General features: G+C 38.6%; 1 non-coding gene across 1 annotated transcript; it reads left to right on the top strand.

Moving 5' to 3' along the window:
* Positions 1-1,697: 1,697 nt before the first annotated feature.
* TRNAR-UCU (transfer RNA arginine (anticodon UCU)) lies at positions 1,698-1,787 on the top strand. Its single transcript is given in 2 exon segments — positions 1,698-1,734; positions 1,752-1,787. It is a non-coding gene; the product is annotated as a tRNA-Arg (tRNA).
* Positions 1,788-10,273: the final 8,486 nt, after the last annotated feature.

The following is a 10,273-nucleotide window of genomic DNA, read 5'->3' as shown; positions in this document are numbered from 1 at the left end:
GTAAAATAAAAAAGAAACCACTACTTAGCGATGGTTACCAGGTGGTTATCAAGGTGAAGAGATGTCTTCAAATTCTTAACTCCCACAGAGCTCAGCATTCCATTTCTTTACTTCTCTTCTTTTTCTATTGGGCAGCAGGAAAAATGAAGAGCAGAAGTTGAGAGAAGGGAGGAAGAAAAGAAAGCCCAGAAAAAGAAAGAAAGAAAAAAAAAACCGCCGAAGGAAGGAGCAGTGGGGGCTATGAGGAGGGAGGACCACTCAATGGGGGCCAGTTAAAATGCTGAAAGAGGATTGTACAAGGAGCCCTAAGCCTTTCTCAACCGACGCTCCCTGCTGTTATTTTAATTCTTAATTTGTGAGGGGTCGAGAGTGAGTTTACGTTGATTGAGACTGAACTTGGCCTGAAGAGGCCTCCGCAGTCGGGCTTCGATGGAATCTGCTTACCACCTCTCCCTTTCCTTAGGTTCCCCGAAGTCCCCCCGAGGCACTAGGGAGGTGCTGGGAGGTAAGGCCAGTGGAAGGAGCTGAGCGCTGAGGAAGGACGGCCAGACGAGGAGGACAAGGAGAGGGAAGTGAACGGAAAACTGCTGTCACAGCACCTGGGCTCGCAGGTTCTAGGGCTCAACCTTCAGTCCTGGTCTAAAACTTCTTTCTGCCTTGTGTTTTTGCAGACGGTCAGTTCAGAGCTCGTGATTTGTCCTGCACATTTCAGAATTCTTTTCCGGACGCAGTGCGGAGTTGAGAGGTTGCAGACTCCAAAAACTATCTTTTTCCCATTCCTTATTGTTAACAAGTGTGTGAGCATAGGCGACCTCCCCGTGAAGATGTGCGTTCAAATCTCACTTCCATCATATTGCGCAAAGACCGCCTTGTGTTCGGGATTACCTGAGATTTTTTTCTCTTCCCTCCACAACTCTCCTCCTTTTGCTCAGATAAAACAGTTCGCTTCTACAAACCTTGGACTCGCTTGCGCTTGGACCTATCCTCGTTAACATCACCTGTAGTTCATCCCTTTCCGTCCACAGAGACTTGGACCTACCTCACCGACGGTCGCTAGCAGAGCCAGTGCGTCAGGAGCACAGTGTCTCAGAGAAAAACTTCAGCAAGAAAGGCATTTCTTGAGTCTCAGCCCAAACAGAAAACCTGTGATATTTCCAAAGTTACCTGGACATGTTCTAAAACCTCAGACCTCTCTTCCCAGAGAGAAGGCGACAGCGGACTTGGGTCACAAGGTCACCGTTTTCTCCGTGAGCACACTGACAAAACAAGGTATGAAACCACAAGAACACAGACACAGATAAAAAGGGCCTTCCTTTCCGGAGAGAGAAAAAGAGTGATGGGGCCTGGCTAATTATTAGAGATATCTCCTAAGGGCACATGCTGAACGTTCCTCCAATTCTATTTTGTGTAGCAAAGGATCGCGAGTGTGGGATTGAAAGAGGTCAAATTAAACGAGATGTGGTCTTTGATTCTCTGTTCTTTATCTCACGGAGACGAAAGATAATAGTTACAGGAAGGTTCAGAACCTCCTGTATGTCGGGAATTGCATGTCCTCTGCGTTGTCTTGCTTGTTTTTGCGTTCCTTGAGCTTTTATGCTTCCTGGAACAGTGTAGGTTTTCGTGAAATGTATTATATTAATGATCAAATAAATGTGCTCAGCTGTCTTAGGATGCCAGCAAAAACGGGTTTCCACCTAGGCTCTGTGGCGCAATGGATAGCGCATTGGACTTCTAGCTTTCCTGTGAAAGAGATTCAAAGGTTGCGGGTTCGAGTCCCGCCAGAGTCGTTACTTCTTTTCTTTTCTTTTAATTCATTCGTTTAGGAAGTTTTACACGCAGTCTACGAATCTTTTGTCCCTACAAGGCTAACTGCGATTCAATTCTGCTTTCTGGTGTTTACATTTTGGGACCTTCTTCATGAATATTCCTACATGTGTCTACAGTCGCTCGATAATTACATAAAATGAAAGGGAAGGAGAATGAACACACTAAATAAAAGTTGAATGTTAAAATGAATACTAAAGATTGTTCCTTATGAAAAAGCTTCCTGGGTTAGGTCAATTTTGTGTTCTCCTGGCCTCTGTTTGAGGATTACCAGCAGGGTTCACAACTGTCCTTGTAAGAATGTCTCAGCGTCAACTTGAAAAAGCCCCTGTTTTCTAGCTGGTAAAATCCAAAAAAAAAAATATTTTTTTTTTCTTTAAACCCAAGTCCATCCTTTCCATTCTCCCCCTCAAGCCCAGTAGCACTCACTGGAAGCACGAAATTCTCACCTCTAAGAAAGTAAAATTTAATTTGCTTTTAAATGGAATATTAGGGATGAGGAGGTCCAAAACAAAGATTAGTAAAAGTCCCTCTGCCCCTTAACTGTACAAATACAAAGAGCAGAAAAGCCAGTCTCCTATACATCCTAAAAACCCCAGCAAAAACCCAGTGCCGTGGAGTCGATTCCGACTCATAGCGACATCCTAGACCACTTCTTCCTGAATTCCCTCAACTGGTATGTAGTTTCGAGTTTCCTGTGGATCTTCCCAGGTGTTTTTCTCCCGTATATCTCCATTCAACCGGTCTTTTATCCAATCTGATCATTTCTGCCATTAAATTGGAGTTTTAGTTTTTACAATTAATGTAATTGTTAATATGATTGAGTTTAACTGTATCAATTTGCTATTTGTTTTCTATTTGTCATATTTTTTCTGTGTCCCTTTGTTCTTTTCCTATCTTTTTTGGGGGGGAGGGTTGAGTATTTTTTTAAAAATAATTTTATTACTTCTACTGACTTTTTAACTATACATTTAAAAATACATTTTTGGGTTTACAACATGCATTTCTAATTTATCAGAGTTTACTCTGAATTAATTTTATGCCGCTTTTTTTTTTAACGTATAATGTAAAAATGCTTCTACATCATAATTCCATTTAAACCCTTCTCATATTTTTTTCATATATGTATGGAAACCCTGGTGGCGTAGTGGTTGAGTGGTTAAGCTGCCAACCCAAAAGACTGAGCGAATCGATCAGGCACTCCTCGGAAACTCTATGGGGCAGTTCTACTCTGTCCTATAGGGTCGCTATGAGTCAGAATTTACTCGAAGGCAAAGGGTTTGGTTTTGGTTTTATCATATATGTATTGTTCTATTTATGGTCATATATTTTACTTTGACATGTTATAATCCCCACAATACATTTTTATTACTATTTTTGCTTCAAATAGTTACTTGACTTTTAGCAAACTCAAGAAATAAGAGAAAATATAGTTTTTCATATTAATCTGTATATTTCAATATCCATTTTTTTTTCTCTCTTCCTAGAGATCCAAATTTCCTTCTGAAATCTTATTCTTTCAGTTTGGAGAAATTTAGTATTTTCCTTAAAGAGAGTTTGTAGGTAGCAAATCCTCTCAGGTCTTCTTTACTTAAAAATATATTTATGGTACCTTCATTTCTTAAAGACGTTTTCACTGGATATAGACCTCTAGGTCAATAGGGTCTTTTTGTCTGTTTGTTTTTCTTTAAAACTTTAAAGATTCCATTCCTTTGTGGTCTAGCCTTGTGTTAGCTCTAATGAAAAGTCAACCATCATTCTTATTATTGCTACCTTGTATATAGTTTGTCTTTTGTCTCTGGTGCTTTTAAAGAATTCTCTTTACCAAAAATTATAAAGATCATAGAAGAAAAAATAGATTCAACACTAGAGGCCTTCATACATGGCATAAATAGCATACAAACCATAACTAACAATACACAAACACCAGAAGATAAGCTAGATAACTGGGATCTTCTAAAAATTAAACATTTATGCTCATCAAAAGGCTTCACCAAAAGAGTAAAAAGAGAACCTACAGACTGGGAAAAAAAATCTGGCTATGACAAATCTGACAAGGTCTAATCTCTAAAATCTATAGGAAAATCCAACACCTCTGCAACAAAAAGACAAACAATCCAATTTAAAAATGGACACAGGATATGAACAAACATTTCACCAAAGAACACATTCAGGCAGCTAACAGACACATGAAGAAATGCTTGATATCACTAACCATTAGAGAAATACAAATTAAAACTACAATGAGATATCATCTCACCTCGACATTACTGGCACAAATTAAAAAGTAAAAGAGAGAGAGAGAAAATCACAAATGTTGGAGAAGCTATAGAGAGCTTGGAACTCTTAGCACTACTGGTGGGAATGTAAAGTGGTACAATCATTTTGGAAAGCAATATGGCACTTCCTTAAAGAGCTAGAAATAGAAATACCACACCTAGGAATATATCCTAGAGAAATAGCGATCACAGGAATAGACATATGCACACCCATGTTCATTTCAGCATTATTCACAATAGCAAAAAGATGGAAACAACCCAAGTGTCCATCAACAGATGAATGGATAAACAAAAGAGGATACATACACACAATGCAATACCACACAACAATAAAGAACAATGATGAATCTTTGGAACATCTCACAACATGGAAGAATCTGGAGGGCATTATGCTGAGTATAATAAGTTCATCACAAAAGAACAAATGCTATATGAGACCACTATTATAAAAACTCACGAAAAGGTTTATACACAGAAAGAAACAACCTTTGATGGTTACAAAGGAGGGGAGGGAGAGGAGGGGAGGGAAGAACACTAACTAGACAATAGATAAGTGGTAAATTTGGTGAAGGGTAAGACAGTATACAGTTCTGGAGAAGTCAGCACAACTTGACCAAGGATGGTCGTGGAAGCTTAATGCATACATTCAAACTCCCTGAGGGACCTAATTACTGGGCTGAGGGCTGGGGACCATGCTCTTGGGGGACATCTAGCTCAATTGGCATAACATAGTTTATAAAGAAAATATTCTACATCCTACTTTGGTGAGTAGTGTCTGGGGTCTTAAAAGCTTGTGAGCCGCCATCTAAGATACTCCACTGGCCCCACCCTGTCTACAGCAAGGGAGACTGAAGAAAACCAAAGACACAATGGAAAGATTAGTCCAAAGGACTAATGGACCACAAGTATCACAGCCTCTACCAGACTGAGTCCAGCACAACTAGATGCTGCCTGGTTAGCACCACCAGCTGCTCTGACAAGGATCACAATAGAAGGTCCAGACAGAGCTGGAGAAAAATGTAGAACAAAATTCTAACTCACAAAAGAAGACCAGACTTACTGGTCTGAGAGAGACTGGAGAAACCCTGAAAGTATGGCCCTTGGACACTCTTCTAACTCAGTATTGAAAGTCGCTACTGAGGTTCACCCTTTAGCCAAAGATTAGACAGGCCCATAAAACAAAACAAGACTAAATGGGCAGACTAGCTCAAGGGTAAGAATGAGAAGGAGGAGATGGGAAAACTGGTAACAGGGAACTCAAGGTGGAGAGGAGGAGAGTGTTGACATGTCATGGGGCTGGCAACCAATGTCACAAAACAATATGTGTATTAATTGTTTAATGAGAAACTAATTTGCCCTAAAAACTTCTATCCAAAGTATAATTAAAAAAAAAAAAGGTCCAGAAAAGACAAAAAAAAAAAAAAAATTTCTCCTTATATTTGGTTTTAGCAGTTTGACTATTACTTGCCTAGGTGTGGATTTGCAGTTCTTTCTGAATTTATTATTTCTTGTTTTTGATCAGTTTTGGAAAACTTTCATCTGCTATTTCTTCAAAAAGTTTACTCTGCTCTATTCTCTCTCTCTTTTCCTTTGGGAATTTCAACTACATATTTTTTATATGTAAAACTACTTGATACTGGAGACTTTTTAAATATTTTCAATCTTTTATCCCTCTTTGATTTAATGCATGTAATTTCTACTGACCTTCCAATTTATTAATCTTTTTTTTCCCTCTATTGTATTCAATCTGGTTTTATTTCAGATATCATATATATTTTGTTTTAAAATCTCCATTTCATTATTTTTAAGAGTTTCCATATTATCTCCTGAAATTCCCCATATCTTTACCCTATTAGGTTTACTTTTTCCTGTAGATACTTTTACTATACTATGCTGTATTAACTGTCTATTGCTGTGTAATAAATTACTCCAAAACTTAGTGGCTTGAAACAACAAATATTTATTATCAAATATAGTCTGTGAGTTTCAGGAATCTGGAAGTGTCTTACCTGGTTGGTTCTGGATCAGGGTCGCTCATGCTGAGGTTCCAGTAAAGATGTCAACTAGCTCTGCAGTAATTTGATGACTTAACTAGGGCTGGAGGATCTGCCTCCAAGATGCCTCACTCACATGGTTGTTGGCTGGAGGCCTCAGTTTCTCATTACATTAATTTCTCTCCAGGGTTGCTTGAGTGTCTTCATAACATTATAGCTAACTTTCTCTAGAGTGAGCAATTCAAGAAAGAGAAAACAAAGGAGAAGACACGTTGTCTTTTATGACTTAGACTTGGAAATCACATGCCATTGTCAAAAACTGTGACGGATCTGAGATCTTACTCTAATTGTATGCTAAGAAGTTAGACTGCTACAGGTTCATGAATACTAGCAGAAAATATGAGACTCCTGGGTGAGAGACAAAGGATATTTTATTATTCACTGCAATAGTAGTAACCAGGGTAACATCATTTGCACTGATTCCCCAAGCACCATTTCCCACAGGATGGTGCATTGAAGGCCAGGTGATGGCTGCACATGTAACCAGTACATTATAAGCAAAGAACTCCAAGATCAAGAAACTCAAATCTTATTTAAGTGTTTGCTAACAAACCTGCCTAGTATTTAGCCCCAGAGGAGGACATTGTCTTTATCATTTAGGATAGTAAACAAATCTCCATAAGGAGGTCCTATATCTTCCAAGGCCTCTTGCTATACTAAAAAAAAATATATATATATATTTTTTTTATACAGATGTCCATAAAAAGACAACATGGAGCAGAAAAACTGTTAATGCCTGTTGTGGATTGAATTATGTCACCCCAAAATATCTGTCAACTTGGCTAGGTCATGATTCTCTTGTATTATCGTATGATTGTCTACTATTTTATCTTCTGATGTGATTTCCCTATATGTTGCAAATCCTGTCACTACGATGTAATAAGATGTATTAACGGCAATTATACTGATGAGGTCTACAAGATTAGGTAGTGTCTTAAGCCAATCTCTTTGGAGATTTAAAAGAAAGAAGCAAGCAGAGAGACATGGGAACCTCATACCACGAAGAAAGCAATGTAGGGAGCAGAGCGCATCCCATGGACCTGAGGTTCCTGCGCTGAGATGTTCCCAGACTAAGGGGAGATTGATGACAAGGACCTTCCTCCAGAGCCGGTAGAGAGAGAAAACCTTCCCCTGGAGGTGGTGCCCTGAATTCAGACTTCTAGTCTATTGGACAGTGAGAGAATAAACTTCTCTCTGTTAAAGCCATTCACTTGTGGTATTTCTATTATAGCAGCACTAGATGACTAATAATGCCTTTGCTCAGAAGATGGACAAAAATGAGAGAAAACTAGGTAGACACCCACCACCTCTGTCCTGATACCATGTGGATGGGACTACACAAGGGCTTGAATACCAGAGGGCAGGGTTCACTGGAGGGCCATCCTGGAGGCTGGTTACCAGATATGACAAAGTATGTTTTTTGTTGTTGTTGTTTTTATTCAGCTTGATTGCAATAGGGCTTCTTGAATATTTAGATCAATTTCTAGTCATTATCTTTTCAAATATTGCTTCTTCCCAATTTTTCCTCTTCACAGCTTCTTGGCTTTAATTTTCAGTATGTTATATATATTTATATACTGACATTAAGAGTAGCTGCAGGAACCTACACTGTGGCTCAAACCCAAGAGTTGGCGATGGGTCATAGGTAGCCAGAGACCTAAAATGTGTCCATAACTGCATAAACCTATATTATATAGAAGATTGTCAGTTCATAGAATTACAGAGTCAGGGGAGTCCAAAAATAAGGGAAAGAATGGGTGTCCATGTAATCAACAGCATAAGCTTCTACATTGCTTCCCAGTCTGTAAACAACTGACACCTCAGATTAAAAGGAAACAAGCAGTATTGATGGAAGCAAAATTTGGAACAAAAGATAAAATGTATGGTCAGAAAAATTATCTGAAACTTAGAAATAGGCAAAAGAAATTACTGGTTGCCCTTTTGCTGCAGTGCTAGGCTTGATTTTCTATTACCTGGGTTATTTTACAACTCTGTAGGGGCAAGATTAACTTGTAGTTTTTTTGTCTGATAGATATGTACATTGTATATCACGGTTTAATGGAAGAGATTACCCCAAATGTTATGGTTTATGGCCCTAGAGATGGTTAACCAGATTTGTATCTAACACAGGAATTTCATCCTAACACTTCCTTCTTAAATTCTCTATAATTGTCTAGATTCTCAGATGCTCTTTGTACTGGTTTTAACATCAGATTTGTTCTCTTACTGATTAGTATATTAGATAAAATATTTTGGCCTTTTTAATTTTATATTTTCATGAAATCCATGATTTTATTTTTTTGAAAAATACACCTTAAAAGTTTATTTGTTTTCATACACCTTCCATATATTAAGGTAAGAGAAAAATAATAGAAACCTGCCATCAATGACAATACATAATACCTTCATTTTACAACTGGTTTGGGGTTGGGTAAATTGAAGGCAAGAGACGCAACCATGTGGCCTAACCAAAGTTCTCACCATCTTCCCTATCAGTTAAATGTCTGGAAATACCATGCCTCTTGATTTGGTTTGAATCAATCTATTACAACTTTTGGGGTATCATAAGATTGAAAACAATAACATGCTCTAGGGGGACAAAAGAAGGAAAGATAATTTCTGACTGGGACATCAAGATGATGGAACATACAAAATAGTTGGGTTTAGTAACTTCAAAAGATGGGGGCAGCAGAAATGGCAAGAAACATATTATGCTAGTGAGGAGGGACTAGGACAGATTTTCCAGTGCCCATGAAATACCTAGGAAGATAAACTTGGAAGGTGGGTTTGGAGCAAAAAATGGGGAGCCTTGAATGTCAGAGCAAATGGAAATATGAAGGCAAATCATTTAGTCCATACATACTTTGTGTCACATGATTTGAAGGCAATTTATCAAATTCATAAGACCTTTATTCTCCCCCAAGTACCTCCAGGTAAAAATTGTTATCCCCATTTTACAAAGAAAAGAATAACAATTAGAGAAGTAAATAATCTGAAGCAAAAGGAAACTACTAAGTGACAGCACCTGAATTCAAACTTGTATCATATAGGTCCCCACGGTTTTGATTTCTATACACTGTTCTTAAAATAATATCCTGAGTGCTCTGAGGAAGAACAACAACAAAATTAAATCAAGAAAGCCACAATAAGTAAACAATACTCCCAGATGATCACCCATACAAGAAATAGATAGCCTTAAATAATTGATAGACAATTGTTGATCATAATAGTTGGACTGTCTTCCATAGGAAATGAAATCCTCTGAAAGCTATTAATTAGAGGAGTAACCAATGAAGCTAATAAATACTGCTAAGAAGAGTGACCACTGTATGAACAACTCTTACCTTCACCAGGTTAGGAAAGATAGAAAAAAATCTCTGACGGTAGGCTGAATAAGGGTACCCCAAAGATGTCCGCATCGTAATCCCAAGACACTGTGAATATGCTACCTTATATGGCAAAAAAGGGACTGGGCAGGTGTGATTAAGTTAAGGATTTTGAGATGGGGAGATTATTTTGGGTTATACAGGTGGGCACAATGTAATCACAAGGGTCCTTATAAGAGGGAAGCAAGAAGATCAAAGAGAGAGGAAGAGGAAATGCGACGATGGAACCAAAGGCTGGTGTGACACACTTTGAAGAAGGAGGAAGGGGCCATGAGTTACAGCTCTCTTTTCATCTTTTTTAAGACATAGATTTTAAAACTGAGATATTACCATTATTACATAAAAAAGTGATACACATGTGATTTTTATTGAATGAAAGAGTCAGAAAAGTGTTGAACTACCAGCAGGCGGTGGAAGATGGGAAGGTGGCAGACGGGCAACGCTCTAGTGAGGGAAACAGGAAATTGGCGAAGGCGGGAAGGGCAAGATTTGGTGATGTAGTCAAACAGGGAGATTGTGATTTGGTCAATAAGTAGTTGCGGAGGGAAAAAGAGAAGAAACCTCAGGTGTTAGGAACTCAAAGATGAAATCCTTGTATCAAACTTGGCGGAAATAAATCACCACCCTGTCAGGTGTGGGATTCGAACCTACGTCTCCACCTGGAGACCAGAAGCCCCAATAGCAGGAAGCAGAACCTCGAGTCTGGCGCCTTAGGCCACTCGACCACACT

Source organism: Loxodonta africana, chromosome 1, assembly GCF_030014295.1.
Source record: "Loxodonta africana isolate mLoxAfr1 chromosome 1, mLoxAfr1.hap2, whole genome shotgun sequence".
Lineage (NCBI taxonomy): Eukaryota > Metazoa > Chordata > Mammalia > Proboscidea > Elephantidae > Loxodonta > Loxodonta africana.
Note: the sequence above shows the minus strand (reverse complement) of the source record. Positions and strands in the feature narration are given on the sequence as shown.